We start from the raw sequence: 12,815 nt of genomic DNA, 5'->3' as shown, positions 1-12,815 counted from the left end.
GGTCTGTAACCGTGCTGTATGTCTCAATCTAAATTTAAAATTTAAAGAGCAGATTAGAGGTAAGTAAGTGGGGAATACAGATAATCATAGTAAGGTCATAATTTATTACCCATTCCTGATTGATCTTCAGGGAGATGATGGTAAGACACTTTCTTAAACTGCTGCATTCGTTCTGATGAAGGTACAGCCACCGTGTAATGTACCACCTTCACTTAGAAACCTATCACTTGTTCCTTCAGCATTGCTGAGTCAGAGTCCGGGAACTTCCTTCAATTCCTTTACCAGATTGAGGGCTCTTGTTCCAGAAGGCAGCTCACCCATACTTTCTCAAAGGCAATTAGGGGTGAACTATAAATGCAGGACATCCCTTGAATGAACAAGAAGAATGCAAGTTCCTGTACTAAATTCGACCAGGCTCCCACCTCTGCACCTTTCAATATTGAGGTCATCGGATACAGATGAGGTGAGGCAATGCACGTTAATTTTCTACTCCTACTCCCAGGAGTGTCCAGGGTGAATGGCAACTTCTCGATTACTCCTCAAACTGAGGTTGGTTAACATGACACAGGGCAAAGGTCAATAATTTGACCGATGGGGTAGAAGGAGGGGCTCTGATTTTTTTCAACCCATTCACGTTCAGAACTAGTTGCAACTCCTGACACATAACCCAGTGTGTGGTTTTGTAATGGTTGGTGATCACTGGGATCTGAATAGGGACTTATACTGTGGCAAGGACAGGGGTAGTCTGTATTTTTGAAGAAGGAATTATCATTCTTTCAATGCTCAATTGCTTTTCCTTCTTGTGTCTAATCTCCCAGTTTTACAATGATATGATCTGTTCTCCTGATGCTGAAGCCAAGGATTCAATCTCAGGTTATAATCTCCTCAGAAAACTTGATCCTCCCTGGAGGATTTGCAAACAGCCAGGGATGGTACAGACTGTGATACTGCGGAATGAGACAAAGCTCTGTGGTAACTGAAATTACCCGAGTCAGAAATTGGCTCAACTTATGAATTGTTATCCCTAGAAATTCTTTAAGGGTGCTGGGATAGTTCGTCCACATAACTTCAGCTGCACCTATCCACATAATGTCAGCATATAATGCAAAATACATCTTGATGAAAGGCTCAAGCCTGAAATATTGCTTACGTATTTTTTACCTTTGCTATATAAAGGACATCCGGTACCGCACGGATGGCAGTCTCTTCAATCTGAGGCGCCTGCAAGCTCACACCAAGACACAAGAGCAACTTGTCCGTGAACTATTCTTTGCAGACGATGCTGCTTTAGTTGCCCATTCAGAGCCAGCTCTCCAGCACATGACGTCCTGTTTTGCAGAAACTGCCAAAATGTTTGGCCTGGAAGTCAGCCTGAAGAAAACTGAGGTCCTCCATCAGCCAGCTCCCCACCATGACTACCAGCCCCCCCACATCTCCATCGGGCACACAGAACTCAAAACAGTCAACCAGTTTACCTACCTCAACTGCACCATTTCATCTGATGCAAGGATTGACAAAGAGATAGACAAAAGACTCGCCGAGGCAAATAGCGCCTTTGGAAGACTACACAAAAGAGTCTGGAAAAAAAATCACCTGAAGAAACACACAAAGATCAGCGTGTACAGAGCCATTGTCATACCCACGCTCCTGTTCGGCTCTGAATCATGGGTCCTCTACCTACGGCTCCTAGAACGCTTCCATCAGTGCTGTCTCCGCTCCATCCTCAACATTCATTGGAATGACTTCATCACCAACATCGAAGTATCGAGCTGGAAGAGTCCGCAAGCATCGAATCCACACTGAAGACCCAACTGCGCTGGGTGGGTCACGTCAGTGACCTATCCTTTAAATGTAGCAGCAGTTTTGTAGGAACATCTTCCCTTCTCTGGAATTCTCTGAATAGAAGATTATGGAGGCTAGAACATTGGATGTATTTAAATAGAAACTAGAAGATGTCACAAGACTCGCACCACCACGTTCAAGAGCAGCTGCTCCCCCTCCACCATCAGACTCCTCAACAACAAATTCAATCAGAAACTTATTTAAGGGCACTTACTTGTGCACTTTATTGATTTTCTTTTTGTTCTCTCTGTATTGCGCAGGCAAGTTGTTTACACTTGTTTACAGTTCTTTTATCTGTTCGCTTGTTTATGCTGTGAACAGTTTATTTTTGCACTACCAATTAGTGGTGATTATGCTGTGCCTGCAGGAAAAAGGAATCTCAGGGTTGTATGTGATGTGACAAGAAATCTGAAATCTGAAAATCTGAAAGTCAACCACTTCCATCTACATAACCTCAGCTACATTCATCTAAATAGCGTCAGCTACTTCCATCTACATAATGTTCACTACGTCTATCTACATAACCTCAGCTATGTCTGTCTGCATAACCTCTTTTTACGTCTATCCACATTAACACTATCTGCTTCCATCAATATAATCTCACCTATGTTCATCTTGATAACCTCAGCTATGTTCCTCTAGTTTCTATTTAAATACATCCAATGTTCTAGCCTCCATAATCTTCTATTCAGAGAATTCCAGAGAAGGGAAGATGTTCCTACAAAACTGCTGCTACATTTAAAGGATAGGTTTAATAAATAGATCGATCACAGAAGAATTGAACTGAAGGCGATGCAAGAGCCTGACTTGAGAGTGAGATTAGGGACATAAAGCCATGTCTCCAGATGACTGAGATTGATGGTGGAATGCTAGTTGGATGCTTGATGGACTGGGGCAGAAAGAATAAATGACTGATAAAAACAGTGAGCGTAGCTGGCAGCTGTTCTTTGTACTGACTGACAGGGACTAAGAACAGACGATGAATGTTTAAGTGACTAACAAACCAAGAGTGCGCCCCGTGAAACATTGGGAATTTTACAGGGAATCAAAATAGGTGGGATTGTCTGAACACTTCACAAGCCAGCAACTCTAAATCTAGCAATGTGACTTAAAAGTTTCTGATACTTGCAGAATTAATATAAAAAATGACCAATTACCAATGTCTTATAATACCCAACTGCGCTGGGTGGGTCACGTCTCCAGAATGGAGGACCATCGCCTTCCCAAGATCATGTTATCCGGCAAGCTCTCCACCTGCCACCGAGACAGAGGTGCACCAAAGAAGAGGTACAAGGACTGTTTAAAGAAATCTCTTGGTGCATGCCACATTGACCACCGCCAGTGGGCTGATATCGCCTCCAACCGTGCATCTTGGTGCCTCACAGTTCGGCGGGCAGCAACCTCCTTTGAAGAAGACCGCAGAGCCCACCTCACTGACAAAAGACAAAGGAGGAAAAAGCCAACACCCAACCCCAACCAACCAATTTTCCCTTGCAACCGCTGCAACTGTGCCTGCCTGTCCCACATCGGACTTGTCAGTCACCAACGAGCCTGCAGCAGACGTGGACATACCCCTCCATAAATCTTCGTCCGTGAAGCCAAGCCAAAGAAGAATACAAATAATCATGAACTATCACCCCTTTTCAAAAACACCTTAACAATGTTTTTTTCACTAACCTCCACAACAATCTATTCGTTACGCTGTATCAGAATCAGAATTTATTGTTATGAACAAATCATGAAATTCAGTGTTTTGCGGCAGTATCACAGAGCAAACATTCATATGATAAACCATCTTTAAGCATTACTATAAAAAAATAAAAATAATAGTGTACAAAAAGTAAGGCAGTATCTTTGGTTCATTGATCATTCAGGAATCTGATGAAGAAGCTGTCCTTGTGCCGTTGAGTGCTCGTCTTTAGGCTCCTGTACCTTTTTCTCAATGGTAGGAGAGTGAAGAGGGCGTGGCCTGGGTGGGGGTGAGGAGGGTGGTCTTTGAGGATAGAAGCTGCTTTTTTAAGACAGATGTCTTTGATGGAGTGAAGTCTGGACCCTGTGATGTTGCAGGCCGAATTAACAGCCCTCTAGAATTTATTCTTGTCCTGAGAGTTGGCACCTCCACACCAGGCAGTGATGCAACCAGCCAGAATGCCCTCCACAGTACACCTGTAGAAGTTTTTGAGAGTTTTAGGTGACATACCGAATCTCCTCAGACACCTCACAACATATAGCTGCCGGCGAGTCTTCTTTGTGATCAGCGTGGAGGCTCCAGGACAGATCCTCAGAGATGCTGACACCCAGGAATTTGAAGTTATTGACCCTCTCCACTACTGAGCCCTCAATGAAGACTGGATCATCTTCCCTTGACTTGCTTCTGAAGTCCACAATCATGAAAGGTTTACATTCCAGCAGATATACAAAGAAGAGAATATTCGACACAAAGGTAATAGATTTCAAAATCTGAAATCTGGGGAAGCTGTTGAAATGTATGGGTCAACAACTTGTATTTTTATAGCACCTAATTTTCACTTCTGCCAAGGTATTTCAAAGGTAAAATATCAAAGAAGGCATTTGATTGAACCATTATGATCTGTGACCGAATGTTTTTCAGGAATGTGGGAAGAGGAGAGGGGAGGTTTGCAAAGGAGCAGAAAGCATTGTAAACATAATGGAATCCTTGTAATTCTATGGAAAGGTGCCATTGAAGTAGCAGCAATATTCCAAAGATGTGCAGAACTGAAGGACCTTACAAAAACAGGGAGAGGCGAGTCCATGGGAGGGATTTGAAAGCAGGATAAGAATGTGAAAATAAAAGTGTTATTTAACTGGGAACCCACGAGCACGAGTGGGACCTGCTGGAGCCAAAGATTAACCCTTGAGCTCAATGTCACGGCAAATGGAAGATGAAGGTTGAACAGGATTGTATAGATTACAAGATTCAAGGAAAAGTGTTCAAGGGACAAATCAGTCAATTATTCTAAATCCTTAACTATATGTTTTTCCCCTTTTCAAGGTAATTCAGACAAAGAAGCAGGTCTCAATCAAAGTCTGTTTGATATGTTTCACACATGACCTTCTTAATTCATTTATCACCTCAATATGCCAGCTTCAAGTCCTGTGTGATTTCTCAGTGCACAACAAGGAATCCCACACTTGGCTGAAAATTTAGAGGTTTAAATGAGCAGTGATTTTATCCCTCTTGTTTATTGGAGGAGCAAATTGTTTTGGCTCATGTTCCCAAAAAGCTCAAAGAATGAAATTGTCAGTCAGTGAAGACTAATCGCATTCACTGTGACATCTTGCAGTTTCAATAGAGCAACAAACAATGGGATTGGTAAATTCCAATTTTTATTGTGGCAGTAAAGGTTATTTCAATTGGAGATTAGGAGCAAGTGTCACTTCCTTCGGTGTTCCTCCAATATCCAATAGACATGTCCAGGAAGGGGTCCTTATGCACAATTTGATTCCATATTGACTGACAGCAAATGGCCTGTAACCATGGTCCAGTTACATAGCAAACACTGAACAACCAGTCTGCCAGCAGAGCTGAATGAGGAACTATATTTTGAACCAATACTTCTGCAGCACGAATACAATCAGATCAAGTTGTGGTAGGTATAGGATGGGTAGATGATTGGAAGACAGAGAGTGTATCTCTTTTTCTAGTGGACAAAGTATGATAGAGGGCCTTTGGGGTCCAAATCCGTACATCTCTCAAGGTTTCCGCGGGGGTTGATAGGATAGTTAAGAAGGCCGATGAGATGCTGGGCTACATTAGTCAGGGAATGAGTTCAAGAATTGTGAGGTCATGTTGCAACTCTTGATTTGATTTCAGATTTATTGTCAGACTACATACATGACATCACATACAACCCTGAGATTCTTTTTCCTGCTGGCGAGGCAGAATTACCACTTATTGGTCATGCAAAAAACTCTACACAATATATATATATATATATATATATATATATATATATATGTAAACAAATAAAGATAACAAATATAAACAAACACTGTGGAATATGGAGAGAATTTAAAAAATCAATGAAATGCCAAAGTAAGAGCCCTTAAATGAGTCTCTGATTGAGTTTGTTATTGAGGAGTCTGATGGTGGAGGGGAGCAGCTGTTCCTGAACCTGATGGTGTGAGTCTTGTGACACTGATACCTCTTTCTTGATGGTAGCAGTGAGAACAGATCGGGTGCTGGGTGGTGTGGATCCTTGATGATTGCTGCTGTTCTCTGACAGCAGCATTCCCTGTAGATGTCCTCAATGGTAGGGAGGGTTTTGCCTGTGATATCCTGGGTCATCTCATGGGATTTATGCTCAGGGGTATTAGTGTCCCCATACAGACTGTAATGCAGCCAGTCAGAACTCTTTCCACCACACATTTCCAGAAATTAGCCAGGGTTTCTGGTGTCATACCAATCCTCCAAAAACTCCTGAGGAAGTAAAGCGCTAATGTCTTTTCTTCATGATGCCATGTGTGTGCTGGGTCCAGGAAGAATCCTCCACGATAATGACTCCCAAGAACTTAAATTTGCTCACCCTCTCCACCTCTAATCCCCAATGATCACTGGGTTGTATACCTCTGGCTTCCCATTCTAAAGTCAACAATCATCTCCTTAGTTTTGATGACATTGAGTGCAAGGTTGTTGTTGAAGCACCATTCAGCTAAGTTTTCAATCTCCCTCTTCTATGCTGACTCATCATCTTTCTTAATATGACTTTGGTATCATCAACAAATTTGTTCATGGTATTATTATCATACCGAGTCACACAATCATAGGTGTAAAGTGAGTAGAGCTAGGGGCTAAGAACAAAGCCCTGTGGGGCTCCAGTACTGATGGAGATTGTGGAGGAGATGTTCTTATCAATCTTCACTGATTGTGGTCTAGAGATGAGGAAATCCATGATCCAATTACTCAGTGGGATGTTGAATCCCAGGTCTTGGAGTTTGGTAATCAGTTTTGAGGGGATGATGGTGTTAAATGCCGAGCTATAGTCGATAAAGATCATCTTCCAGGTGTTACAGAGATTCTACAAATCTCTGGTGAGACCACACTTAGAGTAGTGTGTTCAGGTCTGGTCACCTCATTATAGGAAGGATATGGAATGCATGGAGAGGGTGCAGAGGAGATTTACCTGGATTAGAAAATAAGTCTTAGGAGGCAAGCTTAGCAGAGCTAGGACTTCTCACTTTGTTGTGAGAAGTTGACTGAATAGAGGTCTATAAGATTTTGAAAGGCATGATAAGGTAGACAGCCAGTGCTCTAGGGTGGGAGTAACAAACACCAGAGGATGTGTACAAAGTGAAGAGCGGAAAGTTTAGAGTGATTTGTTGTCTTAGAGGTGTTAAGGTTATCATATCAAAGTTCAAAGTTCAAATTTATTGTTTGAGTACACACATGGCATCACATACAACCCTGAGATTCTTCTTCCTGCAGGCGAGGCAAAACATCATACTCAAAAATATACGTACACGTGTAAACAATTAAAGAAATGTGAACAAACTGACTGTGCAATACAGAGAGAAAATAAATCAATAAAATGCAAAAGTCCTTAAATGAGTCCCTGATTGAGTTTGTTGTTGAAGAGTCTGATGGTGGAGGGGGAGCAGCTGATCCTGAACCTGGTGGTGCAAGTTTTGTGCCACTTGTACCTCTTTCCAGTTGGCAGCAGTGAGAACAGAGCGCGTACTGGGTGGTGAGGGTCTTTGACGATTGCTGTTGCTCTCCGATGGCAGCGTTCCCCATAGATGGGGAGGGTTTTGCTTGCGATGTCCTGGGCTGAGTCCACTATCTTTTGGCGGGCTTTCTGCTCAGGGCTATTGGTTTAAAACCATACCAGACTGTGATGCAGCCGGTCAGCATTACTTTTCACCACACATCTGGAGAAATTTGCCAGGGGTTTTGATGTCATTCTGGACCTCTGAAAACTATGAACTATTGAATCCAAAGGACTATCAAATCCTTCTGAAACACGAGAATCACTCTATCTTCCAAGCCTGGTGCACAGTCATGTGAGGAAATAGTTGGATGAGCTAGACTTGTATCCACAGGAATTTATGTCAATTGAAACGTAATCTTGACAAGTGGATGTGGAGAGAATGTGTGTGAACCTGGAACTAGGTGTCACTATTTAAAACAAATAAAGGGTCACCGAGCAAGAAAGTAAGACTACAATTAAATAATCGTGTGTCCAACACAACAGATTAATTCCTCTGTAGAAGGGATTTCAGAATATCAGGCGCACAAGCAGTCAAAGAGCTTCAAGCAATAGTTTTCAACAAAAGCCCCTTTCACACTTGCCAGCGATCCCAGGAGTCAAACACCCATCGGCCTTTAAAGTGCCATATGTGAAAGCAAAATCAGCTCGACGCTGGTGTCAGATGATGTCATCTCACACCGGGGATTGATGGCTTCGACCCCTCGTACAATCCCTGGCGTCTGCATCAGGCAAGTGCGAAACGGGTAATTGCATCAGTAGAAGATAAAACAGTCCTAACCCTGGGGATGGCTCCTTGCAAATGTGAAAGCATGCAGTGTCCCAATTAGGTGTGGTCAAGTGTGAAAAGCCAAACCCCCATCCCTATCCTGGGATACTGAATGGCTAATTTAATGGGATGCAAGTGTGAAAGGGGCTATAGACTCCTTCCACCCCCTTATTACTTTGTTTCATTTTTGAGTTAATAGCTAGTCATAAAGGATACAATGATTTGAGAGCTTTCAAAGATCAGGGCAGTGCAGGGGATTCAATGGTCCATGACTATGCAAACTGTAGCCATTTTTTTTTGTCTACAATGGTCTGATAGTTGTCATTGAATTGGTGAGCTCTTGGTGAGTTGATGTATCAGCTCTTTCCAGGGTGGCTTATCACCAATATCAGCCTCAAAGACACACTGGTGGCTTCTTTGATCCCTTCCACCATTCTTGTTCTCTCTTTCCGTGTTTAACAGGACTATGATTTGTTTGCCTTGCCACCCATGAACTCTTAAGCAATATTTCCCAGTACCACTTTTCTAATTGGGTCAAACACCTACCACACCTTCTTCTGTGGAATTCTGCTTTCCACCAGGCAATGTTCTTGGGAAAACCAATATCCCTGGATTTCCTCCCAATGTCCCCATTTACTTGACAAAAGTATCCCAACAGCATGAACAAGCCATCAGGACCATGTTACTTTTTTTATGAAGACTCCTTGCTATTTACCCAGGTTGTATGTTTTCTTCTCCTGATCTGTTCAAAATGCTGTAGAATTATTGTCCATTTAATCCTAAACATACCTGTTTAGGATGGATAAATCTCTAGCAGAGAACCTTGCTTGGCACAAGAAATAAAAATGGCAATGCAAAGAGAATATAAAAATGATCTTTTTATTCTACCCAATGAGAATGGAATCTTGCAAAGACAGACTCACATGCCGAGTCTCACATCGCTCATCGTGTGAACAGTGAGGGCTCCAGATATCGTCACTGACAGCTCATCTAGGGAAATTACATTCCACATCCTCGCAACAGTACATGGTGTAAATGGTTTAAAATGAAGCTTCCTTTCTAAATTATAATTAAGGGCTTAATAAAATTGGTTCAGGGAGGGAGATTTATCACCATCCTTGAGTCTTATTCTTTCTCTGAATTTATCCTTTGACCATCTGCAATTAGCTTTATATGAACGCTACTTGGAAATGTTGGTGAAATGGTGGAGGGGCAGGCAGATAGAGAGAGATAAATAATGATAGACACATGGACAGAGATGTAAAGTAGATAGGTAAAGAGAGAGAGAGATAGATAAATAGGTTGGAGATGAATAAATAGTTGAAATGATAGATAGAAAGACGTGATACATACTTAGCTAGATATATATATATTATGTTGATGGATAGAAAGAAAGAAAAATGAACTGGCAGAGAGAAATAGATGAATAGATAGCTTGATGAAAGTTAGATAGAGAGATAGAAAGGGTAAATGGTTAAACATTCAAAAAAATTAATACATAAATAAACAGAACAATCATACTATCAATAAAAAGAATGGGAGATAAGTAAAGAAACATCCAAAAGGCAAACAGATTCATTGAAGAACAGGCACACGGAGAGAGAAGAAGGTGAACAAATTAGATCAATACAAGGAGAGATGGAAAAATGGGCATAAATTCAGTTAGACAATTTATGCTATCTCCCCATCCCAGCTACACATATTTGTCTCCTGAATTTGTCAATCCTAAACGCAGAGATAATCATGTTGACGGTGTGATGCTTCTTCAATTTGACCTAGTATCAGATGTTCCAAACTCCCAGCATCCAGAGACTTGATGAGACTGGAGTTCCTCAACACCCTGGAATGGAAGTTCTTTACCACCGCAGGAGGCTAATTGGCCCATTGACCTTCTCTCTTATTCAATAAGATCACCACTGATCTAGCCATGGGCTTGGCTCCACCTACCTGCCTGTTCCAAATAACCCTTAATTCCCTAATATTCAAAAACCTCTTGAAGTGCATCTTAAATACATTTAAGCAGCTCCTACTGCTTCATTGGGAATAAAATTCCACAGATTCACTACTCTCTGGAAGAATCAGATCTACCTTAAATCTGGACATAAAGAGAGACATATAACACAGTAACAGGCCCTTCTGGCCCATGAGCCTGTGTTCCCAATTACACCCAATTGACCTTCAACCCCTGGTATGTTTTGAAGGATTTGAGAAAACTGGAGCACCCAGAAGAAACCCACGCAGACACAGGGATAACATACAAATTCCTCACAGACAGCACTGGATTCAAACCCCAGGTCTCTGGTGCTGTAACTGCATCACACTAACTACTGCATTAACACACTGCCTACCTATGTTTTAACTGGGCCGCCAAGTATGCTAACCATACTGCCAACCTACACTAACCATGCCATGCAAATCTTGAGGATATGTCCAATGTTACTGCTAGAAGAAATATCCCACTTCAATGTTACCGGTTCCTTTCATACATCCTTTCGAACATCAGGGCAGGAAAAGGCTTTGTACAACTACAGATTGTCTGTAGATTTTTTTGTGTTTTACTAAAGGCTACAGAGAGTTGTTAACTCAGCCAGCATCATCACAGGCCCCAGTCTTCACTCCATCAAGGACATCTACAAGAGGCGTGTCTTAAGAAAGCAGGCTCTATCATCAAGGACCCCCATCGTCACTCTGCTACCATTGGAAAGGAGGTGCAGGAGCTTGAAAACAGATACTCAGCAGCACAAGGGCAACTTCTTCCCCTCCACCATCAGATTGCTGAAAGGACAATGAACCACAGACATGGCCTCACTTTTTCTCTTCTTTTACACTAATTTATTTATTTGCAGCTGTAAGTGCTACCACAAAACCACAAATTTCATGACACGTGTTCATGACAATAAATTCAAATTCTGATTTTCATAATTTTGTATGTTTTTACAGAACTACCCCCCACCCCATCCCATCCTTCTAAAATGCAATGAGATTTGACCCAGGCTACTCACTACCCTCCAAAGAGAGTTTCAGGTGGGATTGCAAGTCTTGGTCTCTCCCAGAGGGCCACAGGATGGATTTCAATCAGTATACCCAGAATATGAAGCATTATTCCGAGGGGGTATGTTGGTTGGAATCAACCAAAAGGCTTTGCTGTTTACCACATGGAATGAATGTTATCTTAGAACAACTGGTCAAGCGTCAGGTTGTTTCTCGTTGAGTAATGATGAACAGAGAGGCTTTGGCTGAGGATGATAGAATCGAATGGCTGTTTAACCACAATAATCCTGAAAATAGTGTCTGTCGTACCGATACTGATGTGAGCACTGGAAGATAATCAGGAGAAAGATCCTACATGTTCTAGGCCATTCCATTAACCTTGGGTTTCCCAATCCAGATATAGCAGATAAGTGCAGATCACAAGACAACATCTTCTCACTTATCAGGAAGGTGCAACAAGGACTGCACTTCCTGAGAAGAGTGAAGAGGGCCACCATTATGTCAACCTTCTACAGGAGCTCTATCGAGAGCGTCCTAGCCGGCTGCATCACAGTGTGGTAAGGTTGCTGCAGAGAAATTGATCAGAGATCAATCTACAGGACCATAGAGTAGCAGAGAGAATCACTGGAGTCTCCCTCCCCCTCGGTCCCCCCCCCACCATTGATATGTGATCTACCGGGATGATTGTCTGAAGAGGGCACACAAAATCCCTTTCACCCCATACACAGCATCTTTCAGCTTTTCCCATTGGGAAAGAGATACAGGAGGATCAGAGCCAGCCCCACCAGGCTTTTTCCCTCATGCAGTGAGAATGCAAAGGAACTGCTCACATGAACCATCCGAGACCCTCATATTCATGAAACAATATTTATTTATTGATTTGTCCTGCATGTGCATTGCTGGTCTGTATGTGTGTTATGTCTGGTTGTGTGTCTGCGTATTTTGCATCGAGGACCGGAGAATGCGATTTTGTCAGGTTGTACTTGTGCAATCAGATGACAATAACCTTGACTTGACTTGGCTTGGTAAACCCTTCCATCTGCTTTGCCGAATGATTTCGCTAATACTGCTGATTCCTACTCTGGACTTGTGTTTCACTTCTTTCATTGCTCCATTTCTTTTCCTGCAGTCACTTTCCCTCCTGCCTCGCTCCCTATTACTGACTTTCTCTTCTGTCCCTTCTCCGCCCTTCAAACTTTTTTCGTAAACCTTCTCCATCGCCTGAAACATAAATTTCTTTTACTCTCTGCTCCAGGATCAGTTGAGAAATGCTGCTTTTAGTTCAAGTATCCAGCAAGAGTGCATTTTAATTTGAAAATTGCCGAAATAAACATTTGCTCTCTGTAATTCTACTGGCAATTAAATAATGGATGACTTTCGTATTACAGCGCAAAGGTTGTGTTGTTGGTGCGGAAATCTGAATTACTGATTCATTGTGAAATTTAACTCACAAATCGAGTCTGGAACTCCTTCATGGCCCAAGAGGA

Source organism: Narcine bancroftii, chromosome 2 (assembly GCF_036971445.1).
Source record: "Narcine bancroftii isolate sNarBan1 chromosome 2, sNarBan1.hap1, whole genome shotgun sequence".
NCBI lineage: Eukaryota > Metazoa > Chordata > Chondrichthyes > Torpediniformes > Narcinidae > Narcine > Narcine bancroftii.
This window is presented reverse-complemented; position numbering follows the sequence as displayed.